Source organism: Nannospalax galili, unplaced genomic scaffold, assembly GCF_000622305.1.
Source record: "Nannospalax galili isolate Female #2095 unplaced genomic scaffold, S.galili_v1.0 scaffold418, whole genome shotgun sequence".
Taxonomy (NCBI): domain Eukaryota; kingdom Metazoa; phylum Chordata; class Mammalia; order Rodentia; family Spalacidae; genus Nannospalax; species Nannospalax galili.
In genome coordinates this window covers 2,655,606-2,664,961 of record NW_008342003.1, presented here as the reverse complement: position 1 = coordinate 2,664,961, position 9,356 = coordinate 2,655,606, and positions in this window count along the sequence as shown.

The window sequence follows — 9,356 nt, the reverse complement described above, 5'->3', positions numbered from 1 at the left end:
CGGTGGTGCAGGCCCAGGGAAGCAGAGAGAGGTGAGGGTGGGGCCAGGACCAGAAGTGGTGCTCCTGGAGCCCAAGAAAGGGACTGAGTTGCTCTGGGTGAGAAGGGTCAGGAAGCAGTATTGGTTCCCCAGGTGTCTGGGGCCCCGAGACTAGGAATGGCGCAGGGCTCAAACTAGGAGTATAGAACGGCGAGGGGGGGGTGATGGAGGGGTGAATCTGGCTTAGGGAGTCCCGGCACACGGGCGCGGAGAGCTGCGCTATAGGATATATACATACAATGTATTTTTATATTCCTAGTCATAGTCAGATTCCTCCCCCTTTTCCACTCCCATTTTACTACCCTCCAGACTTCATGTCTTCCACTATTACTGTTATTATCTCTTTTAAAAATCTTTTTGAATTCAATCTGTGTTTCCCAAGTGCTCTTCCGTGTGTGTGGGTCTATCTCTTGGAGTCTTGTCAACTCACCAAGTGTTATACCAGTAAAGAAAACTGACTCTCCCAGCAGCTGTCAATTGCCAATAGATATTCAGCTGGGGCTGGGGTTTCCTACCTACTTCCTGAATCAGTGATTACTCCTTGTCTGGTTTTAATTGCACAGATCTTGTGAATGCTGTCATAAGTGCTGTGGGTTCATATGTGCAACTACCCTGTGGTGTTCAGACAACACAATTTCTTTGTATTCATCTATTACCTTTGGCTCTTACAATCTTTTTGCCCTCTGTTCTGCTATGATTCATGAACCATGGGAGGAGATGGTGTGATATACATGTCCCAGTTAGGGCTGATCACTCTGCAGTCTCTGTTCTCTTCATGTTGACTACTTGTGGGTCTCTGCATTAATTGCTGCCTTATTTTAACATCATGGATTTATTTCTGTCTGATCTTCCCTGGCTTAGCAAACATTAATGCATTTTATACAGTTCAAGGCAAAAGCAGAACTTTTTTCTAAATAGTTGCACATTATTCTGATTTTACTTCAAAGTGTTATGTTGAGAGTTAGGACATTTGTACTCATGAACTCACAGTAGCTATGACTGTCTTCAAAAGAGCTGTATAAGAACAAGCTGGCCAGCATTGGAAGGGTAGCAGCTCAAGAGCCTCCATCCCTAGCTGAGGAGCTATTTACAACTGATGGCTTCTGGGGAAGGGGCTGTCAGTTTCCATTAATGAGGTGGCCTCTGGTAGGTGACCATGTGCCGGTGGATGGCTCCACACTATGGAGCATGTGGCACCACAATTTGCATTCAGTTATTAATAAATACATACACAAATAAATATAAATAAATAGAGCGAGCACTGGAATTTGAGAGGGTGGGTCTGGGAGGAGTAAAAGGGGCATTGGGGAGGTAAATATGCAGATAAAAATACATTGTCTGCATGATGAGATTTTTAAAGAATTAATAAAACATATGTTAAAAAGTTGTCCTGTGATCATGCAGTTTGGCCTTCCCCTGCTCATCCTGGATGGCAATATTGATGCCACACATGGGAGTTACAATCCCCTTTTATGATTTAAGAAAACACATGCTTACAAAGCATATAAATAATTTTAACCAAATTTGAGGTAATGGTTGAAAAATTATAACAAATACAATACTGAGTGTTAAGCCATGAACTCATTTAAAATATTCCAGACATACTCAGTACTGTCTTTCTAATGTCAAGATTTATCTTCATGTCCCAGTCACTGTCCTGCTGAACAGCCTTTCTTTCTTTCTCACTTCTTTGCTGGTATTCCTACATTACTGTTAATGTTTTATGCAGTCCAGTCCACATAACTCTTATTTTGCTGGCTCTTTCCAAGCCAGGTACTTATAGAGTGAGGTAGCAGGAAAAAAAAGGTACCTTACTGCCTTCCACATTCAAAGAGGCACATTGTGGTGATTTGAATGAGAAATGCCCCTCATAGGCTCAGGTATTTGAACAGCTCTGCATTCGGTGGTGCTATTTGGGGAGGTTTAGAGGTGCAGCCTTGTTGGAGGAAGTGAGCCACTGGGGTGGGCTTTGAGCGTTCATAGCTTTGACCACTTCCAGTTCTTTCTTTCTGCAGCAGTGTTTGCTGTTCAAGGTGTAAGCTCCCTGCCTCCTGCTCTTGCTGCCATACCTTCTTCACTGTGATGAACTAATCACTCTGGAACAACTAAAATAAACTCTCTTCCATAAGTTGTTTTGGTTATGATGTTTTATCATGACAACAGAAATGTAACTAATAACGCCTTCGAAATATTTTGCTATATCAAAGTCTTCACTTTTGCTTGCTAATAGTTCACTGTTGCACCTTTATTTTAGTTGTCCATCCCATAGACTCTTCACTAGTATTTTTTGCATCTCTGCCTTTGGTAGACACATCTTCACAACTTTGAGTCATATTCTGGGATGGATCTTGGTTTGTGTTTCATTCTGCTCCTTACTAAACTGATCAATACCTTTAAACAATTTGTCCAGTTTCTCTAACCTTTACTCCTCTGTAAAATGGGTATCCTATAGTACAATCATTATAGTGCTTTTAAACCTCCAATTATAAGATGCTAAAGTGTATGCTATTTTTAAAATTAATATGTACCCTTTTAGTCAATAGGTCTGATCAAAGATGTGCCTTAAAAATAAAAAGCAAATCACTTTAATGAACTCTTAAACTGAAGCCTAATTCCCAGGACCCCACCAAGCACCCCAGAACTAAATCCTGTTTTTTCCTCTCTCCTTCCCTGCTAAAAATCTACATAATAACAATATACTGTTACTTTTCTTTGAATATCACAACTTTTTCAGATTGTGTAGACTGAATTTTTATCCTTACTTTGTGGTTTTTCTTTTGATAATGTGCTTGTCAACAAAACAAGTGTTCTGCTTTAGGATGGGATGGTGTGTGTTAGTGGTAAGCCACCACATTGCATTTCTTTGTTACTGAAGAAATAATATGGTAAAAATAATAAATGGTAAATCTAAAGTCTTCAGAATGTTCACAGAGAAATATCTGTGAGTCGCTGTGCTGTGGTCTTTTTCAGGAATTCTTAAAGCATTGTGATGATCATCATGAATTGGATTTTGTATGCTGTTTATTTTGTACAATTTAGTCATCTCAGTTTGGGTCATAGATGGTTGTTTGCTTTTTGCAACCTTTTGTTTTGATAACTTGAAATATATATTTCTAGGATGAGAAACCATGAATTTTAAATTCATACTCTCACATCTGTTAAAGATTACTTTTGTTCTCAGATTTTCTGATTGGCTTTTCAGCTGCCACAACATATATTTCACATTTCAATATTCAGAAGGAAAGTTAGTAAATCATGTCAAGCTGCTCAGTAATTAAAAATAATTTGTTTACCATTTTGGACATGGTTGATTCAGCCCAGAGCCTCTTGGAAATCAAATAATATAAACCACCTAGCAAGTTTCTCACCAAAGGACTAGAAAAGAAATTGAGCTGTTGAAATACCCCAAAATTATAACTGAACATCTGGAAGCTGAGACAACTGCTTAGTAAAAGATGCCAGGTTATTTTAAAGGTGAAAGTTAGTATTTGAGGTATGGAAATTTATGAGATATTAATATTTTACATGAGAGATATTCTTCCAAAGGAAGAATCTGCTAGTGGGTCTTAAAATATTTAGAATATTCTACCTGAAAGGATACCAACCTCCTGGGAATATGTATTCTAACAGTGTGAATTCTGCTGGGTGCCTTTGCCCCGGTGTATCAGCTGACTTCTGCAAGGACTGGAGACTCAGTAGCTCAGCTTGACCATGTAGGCAGTTTGCCTTGTAAACAGGGAGCTATCTTTACGTGAAAACCATCTTCCCCAACACCAATGGATACCAGGGCCTGAGACAGCTCTCTTGACTGGCTGTACTTTATACAGCCATATTGCCACCCTTCACAGGTGGTAAAAGCAGTGCTGCCTGCATAGCACCAGATGAGGATAATGGAAACTCCCATCTGTTGTTTCCTGGACTCTGCAAATCTTCTCTGGGCTTATGACAGTTTGTATTCTTTTCCTGTAATAGACACTGTGAAATCTGTGAATCTTCCTCAATAATTATCAAAACTTAAGTTGATCTTGGGGACCTTCTGAGCTTTACTTTTAATCTGGTATTCTCCAGTAACCTTTTGCTACTTTTCCCCTTAATAAATTCTGCTTTACCTTTCAGTGCCAAATTTTCAGATTTTTAGAAAAACCTTCTCTGAAGGTTAAATCTTTTATCACAGCCATCAGGGACCAGTAATTGACACAAAAAACATAACTTTTTGATTGGGCATGATGGTAGAGCACATGATTAACATGTGCAAGACACAAGATGTAATCCCAGTTCTAGAAAACAAACAAACAAAATCTATTTATTGAGCAAATGATAGCTGAATCATTCCATCCCGGTTTTTATTTTCTGCGTTAAGGAAGTCACAGCTCTTTAGATGCTATTAGTACTGCTTCTATTCCCATATAGGCACATATAGGCCACCACACCTTTTTCTTCTTTCCTTTAGAGCAAAATTACCTGGAAGAATGACTTGTACTTACAACTTCAAATACTCTCTTGTCACATCCTCCAAGGCCCAAATCTGATGACTTATTTACTGATTTTATCAGTAGCCTGGTTTCTAATGATTTTTACATTGTCAAACAGTGATAAATTGCTGGTGGTGACAAGTAGAGCTAACTGTTCAGTCACTTTGGAAGGACTTTCTTTTTATATGGCTTATAGGAAACTGCAGGTCCTGAATTTCATACCTGCTGTTGAACTGATGCTTCTTATGCTCTTCCCTTGTTTTTCTCCCTATCCTTCATTCTTAGACTGAATGAACTAGGCTTAAATCTTGGAATTCTTGATTTAAAAAAATTACGTTGCTATCCACAGTGATTCAATTCACCTTTGAAAACATAAGTGCTGTATCTATGCTATTTTAAAATTCATTTCTCCATCTTGATCTCTATCTGAACTATGGACTCCCATTTCTTTTATTAAAATACAATTTTCAGTTTATTTTACCCAGAAGAAGGATTTCCTTCTATCCATAAGAATTTGGCTCTTTACAAATACTTTGATGGATGTCTTGAGCCATTACCAGCAGTCCTAAATAGGAGTTGGGTTATTGAACCTTTCTGGACTCCTTGTGATCCATTCCTGATGACTTTGCCGTGAATGACACAACTCATGTAGTAATGTATGTTCTAATAGGCCTTGGAAAGCACATATGTGTGGAAGACATGCTTTGGAAATGTCCCTGATGACATCAGACTCTACTATGTCCCCAGTGAGGAACTTGTCCTTGAGCATGCACTGGGTGCAGTTCATGTGGTAAAGAGGCTGCACACGATTGCAACCATTTTTGGCATTATTGCTGCTCTTTTTTTTTTTTTTATCATCTTGAAGTCAGGATCTAGAGAAAGAGTAGATTCCTATTTCTAATCACATACTCAACAATTCCAAGTGGCAAACCAAACTTAAAATTCAATGTCAATGTCCAAATATTCAGGGCTAAAGCTGAACTCGTTTTACTTACCTTCATCTCCATCTCAATGACATCTACAAATGTACAGTTTTCCAAGTAAAACCACTGAACCATGCTCAGTTTTTCCTCTTTTTATCCTGCATCGGAACACCAGGAAACTTGTGGCTTTCCTCCTATCAGTGACACTTCTCACAGTATCTTTGTTTCACCTCTTTTGCTCTGTCTGTAATGCCGCTCTCTCTCCTTTTCCTGCCTGCCTGCCTCCCTCCCTCCCTCCCTCCCTCCCTCCCTTCCTTCTTGTTGTTTTGACTTTTAAGACAGATGTAGCCCTGGCTTGGAACTCACCATGTAGCCCTGAGTGGCCTCAAACTCACAGCAATTTTCCTGCCTCAGCCTCTTGAGTGTTGGGATTGCAGGTGTGCCCAAACACACCTAGTTTCAGGTCACTTTCTTAATGAACATTTCCTGATCACGGCAGCCCAAACAAGTTGCCCTGTCTGTGCCCCACCGATGCACTGACATTCTACTCTATCTACCCTGTTCTTTGGTACCATCACCATCTAAACACTGGATGGACGATGCTGACTCGTAATTTCTGATGTGCATCTCTTTCCTCACCACTAGAAAATAAACTGTAATGAAATGATCTTTAGTAGACAGAACAGAGCCTCGCATGTGGGGTAGATATGTTATTTCTCAGTTATTGCCTAAAAAAAGAACATTTAAACCAGTGACTGAACTTACTAGATGTATGTTATCAGGAATCACCGTGAAATATGAAATAAATATGTCTCTACAGTCTCCAGGCTTCCATTTGCCAGCATGGTGAGTTACTCAAGCCTTTTAATTGTCAGATTGTATTTTTCTATTTATAAATTGACATAATAAAACAATTTTTAAAATTTATCTTTTGATTAAATGAAATGATTTTTACAATTCTACCTGATATTATAGTGGATGTTAGCAATGTCACTTCTTAGTGTCTCTGACGTGTGTGTATGTGTGTGTGTATGTGAACAGTTTACAAAATGATAGCAATTAATCTAGTGAACATTTGTACCTCAAACTATCATATCCTAGAAGTGAATTAGTAAGTGTGTAAATGTTACAGAAAGTTGAAGTAAGAGAAATCATCTTAACTCTCATTTTTGAGATGGAGAACATGAAATCTGAAGTCCAGTGATTTGTGATTGACTGGTTCTATACTCCAAGTCTCTGGGTCTCAATATAGTGTCTGAAATTTGCAACAAATGATGACATAAGCATGCATTTTTTGGTCAAAATATCACACGAAAAGCAGGGCTATGTCTTAGAAGTCTTTTAGGTGTAGGCTTGAATCATAAGTGATATCAGGGCTACCAAGAGGGCTGACACAAGTGTTCCACTTAACCCCTTCTTTTATTTAGACAGATTTGTGAGTGCACAGGAGAAATCTACCTCGTTTCCTATCTTTGGATCTTGAACAATTACTGAATCTCAGCCTCCTTCAAGGTTTGTATGTGGAGATAATCATAGGTGTGGGAACATGCGAGCCAGGAATCTGAGAACAAAGTACTTCCAATTCCTGAGAACAGCATTTGTCTTATAATGACCACACTTGTCTCAGTGTCATTTCACCTTTGTTGAATGGAGCTGGGGGAGGTAAAGTGGGTCCCAAAGACGTGTGATCATCATTGCCTTGTAATTGTGCAGGCGGGCTAACTGGTCAGGTTGTTCCTTTGGATTTGGCTATTTTAAAATTGGAAAGAAATAAAAGGTAACTGTAGCTCTATTTCAAGCTGACTTGGAAGATAGTCAATCTTCTCCTTTGTGCTTAGCAGAAGCACTGGTGTCACCTGAAGGAGGAGAAGAATTATTGTTTGGATGTAATCAGTATGCTCTTAGAGTTGTGAGAGATGCACATTCTTTTCTTATGAAAGTGAACATATTTCTAGAAGCTCACTCTCTCTTTTCAATGAAAAACCAGCCCTTTCTTGTAACAGAAATATCTGCTGACTACTTATGGAACATATACAACTAGACTAAGTTTCTAAGTAGTCATTCACTTAAAATGATCAAAGTTTATATTCCAGAGTGTGTTCAATCCTGTCCTGTACATCAAATCCCCAAAAAATGATGATAGAAAAATTGTCAAAAACTGTACACAGCTAGAATGAATTATTAATTTTCCAATGTGGATTCTTAGACATTGATGCCAAGTACCAACTTGAGGTTTACTCACAACCACTTGTTGATTACCTCCTATATACTTCCGTGTATAATAAAACATTATTTTCTGTCCTCTGCTTAAGGAAACTTCCATCCAGTAACGTTTGCTGATATTCAAGGAAAGCTCATGTCCTAAGCATTCTCACCACAGTCATATGACCTGTAGCAAGTAGTTTCTTGATTTCATTCATTCTCATTTTTATAACATGAAAATGAGGATAATTAAATTCTCCAACAAAGGTATAGCAGTTTGTTTAAATGTATATATGAAAGTACTGAAGGCTTTGGCTGACATATAGTACATGTACATCTTTTCCTTACATAGAATAGAGTGAAACTTACATATTTCATCTCAAATCACTTACTCACGGAACTAGGCATAAGAAAAGATAAGGAGGCAAAGAAACACCACTGCATTCATTCTCATGGTGTTTTAGGTGGAGGAATGAGCTTGAAAAATCATTGTGTGAGATCAGAAAGAGCCCAAAGCAACCACAAGTAATCATGCTAGCCTCCAAAGTGCTGTAATCAATATTGCAATACTAAGTCTTGACTATAGAAATTTGTTTGAGTCAGTAACAGGAGAAATGCAATCCTACTGACAAGGCCGCTCATGCGGCAGACATTACCTCATTCTTCCAAAAAAGCTATTCTCTCGTATATTGATTTGAACCAGGAAGCAGTTAAATTACTTGCAGTTCAAGATAGGACATGGGAAAAATGCATCCAGATTACTTGTCAGAATACCAATAGGAATGATACCTACTCCAGTTCCTGAAGAGCCCTCATTTTCTGGAACCTCAGGAATCAGGCTTCCACTGTCTGTGTTATTCTTAACATTCTTGTCTTCCAACCTCCCATCAGAATGGTCCATTAAATTGTGTTTGCAGCATTTAAGGGCTTTTCTTTTTAAAAATTATTTTATGCATTTAAAAAAAAATTTATGTGTATGCGTGTATTTCCTGCATGTAGGTAAGTGCACCTGAGTTGTGCAATGCCCGCGGAGGACAGAAGAGGCTGTTGGATCCCCTGGAACTGGAGTTACTAACAGTTGTTATCTGCCATGTGGGTACTGGGATTCAAACCTGGGTCTTCTGCAAGAACAGACAGTGTTCTTAACCACTGAGGCTTCTCTCCAGCCCCTTAAGGGTTTTTCTAATCCAAAGTTCCAAAGTCTTCCACATTCCTCCAGAAGTTCTGCACCATCATCCTAAGAACTCCAAAGTCAGGCTTATCACCTCAATGGCCTCACTTCCCATTTTCTGTATTTAGTTACCTGCCTTTATTACTGAGACAAAATATCTGACCAGAAGCAATTTAAGGGAGAAAGGATTTATTTAGGCCTATAGTTCAAGGGGATACAGTTCATCATGGCTAAGAAGGCATGACCATAGGACCAAGAGGCTGCTAGCTACATTGTACCTGAGCCAGGAAACAGAGAGTGAGGAATCCTTGTGTTTAGCTTCTTTTCTTCATTTTATTCAATCTAAGACCACAACTTGTGGAATGGTGCCACCCACAGTTAAGGTGACCACAATTAACCTAGTATTAGATAGTACTTCACAGGTATGCCCTAGGTGATGTAGATTTTGTCAAGTTGACAACATTAGCTATCACAAATACAGTGACTATAGTTAACAGTAATCTATGGTACATTTGAAGTTTGCTAGAGGGTCCATTTCATAGCAAACAC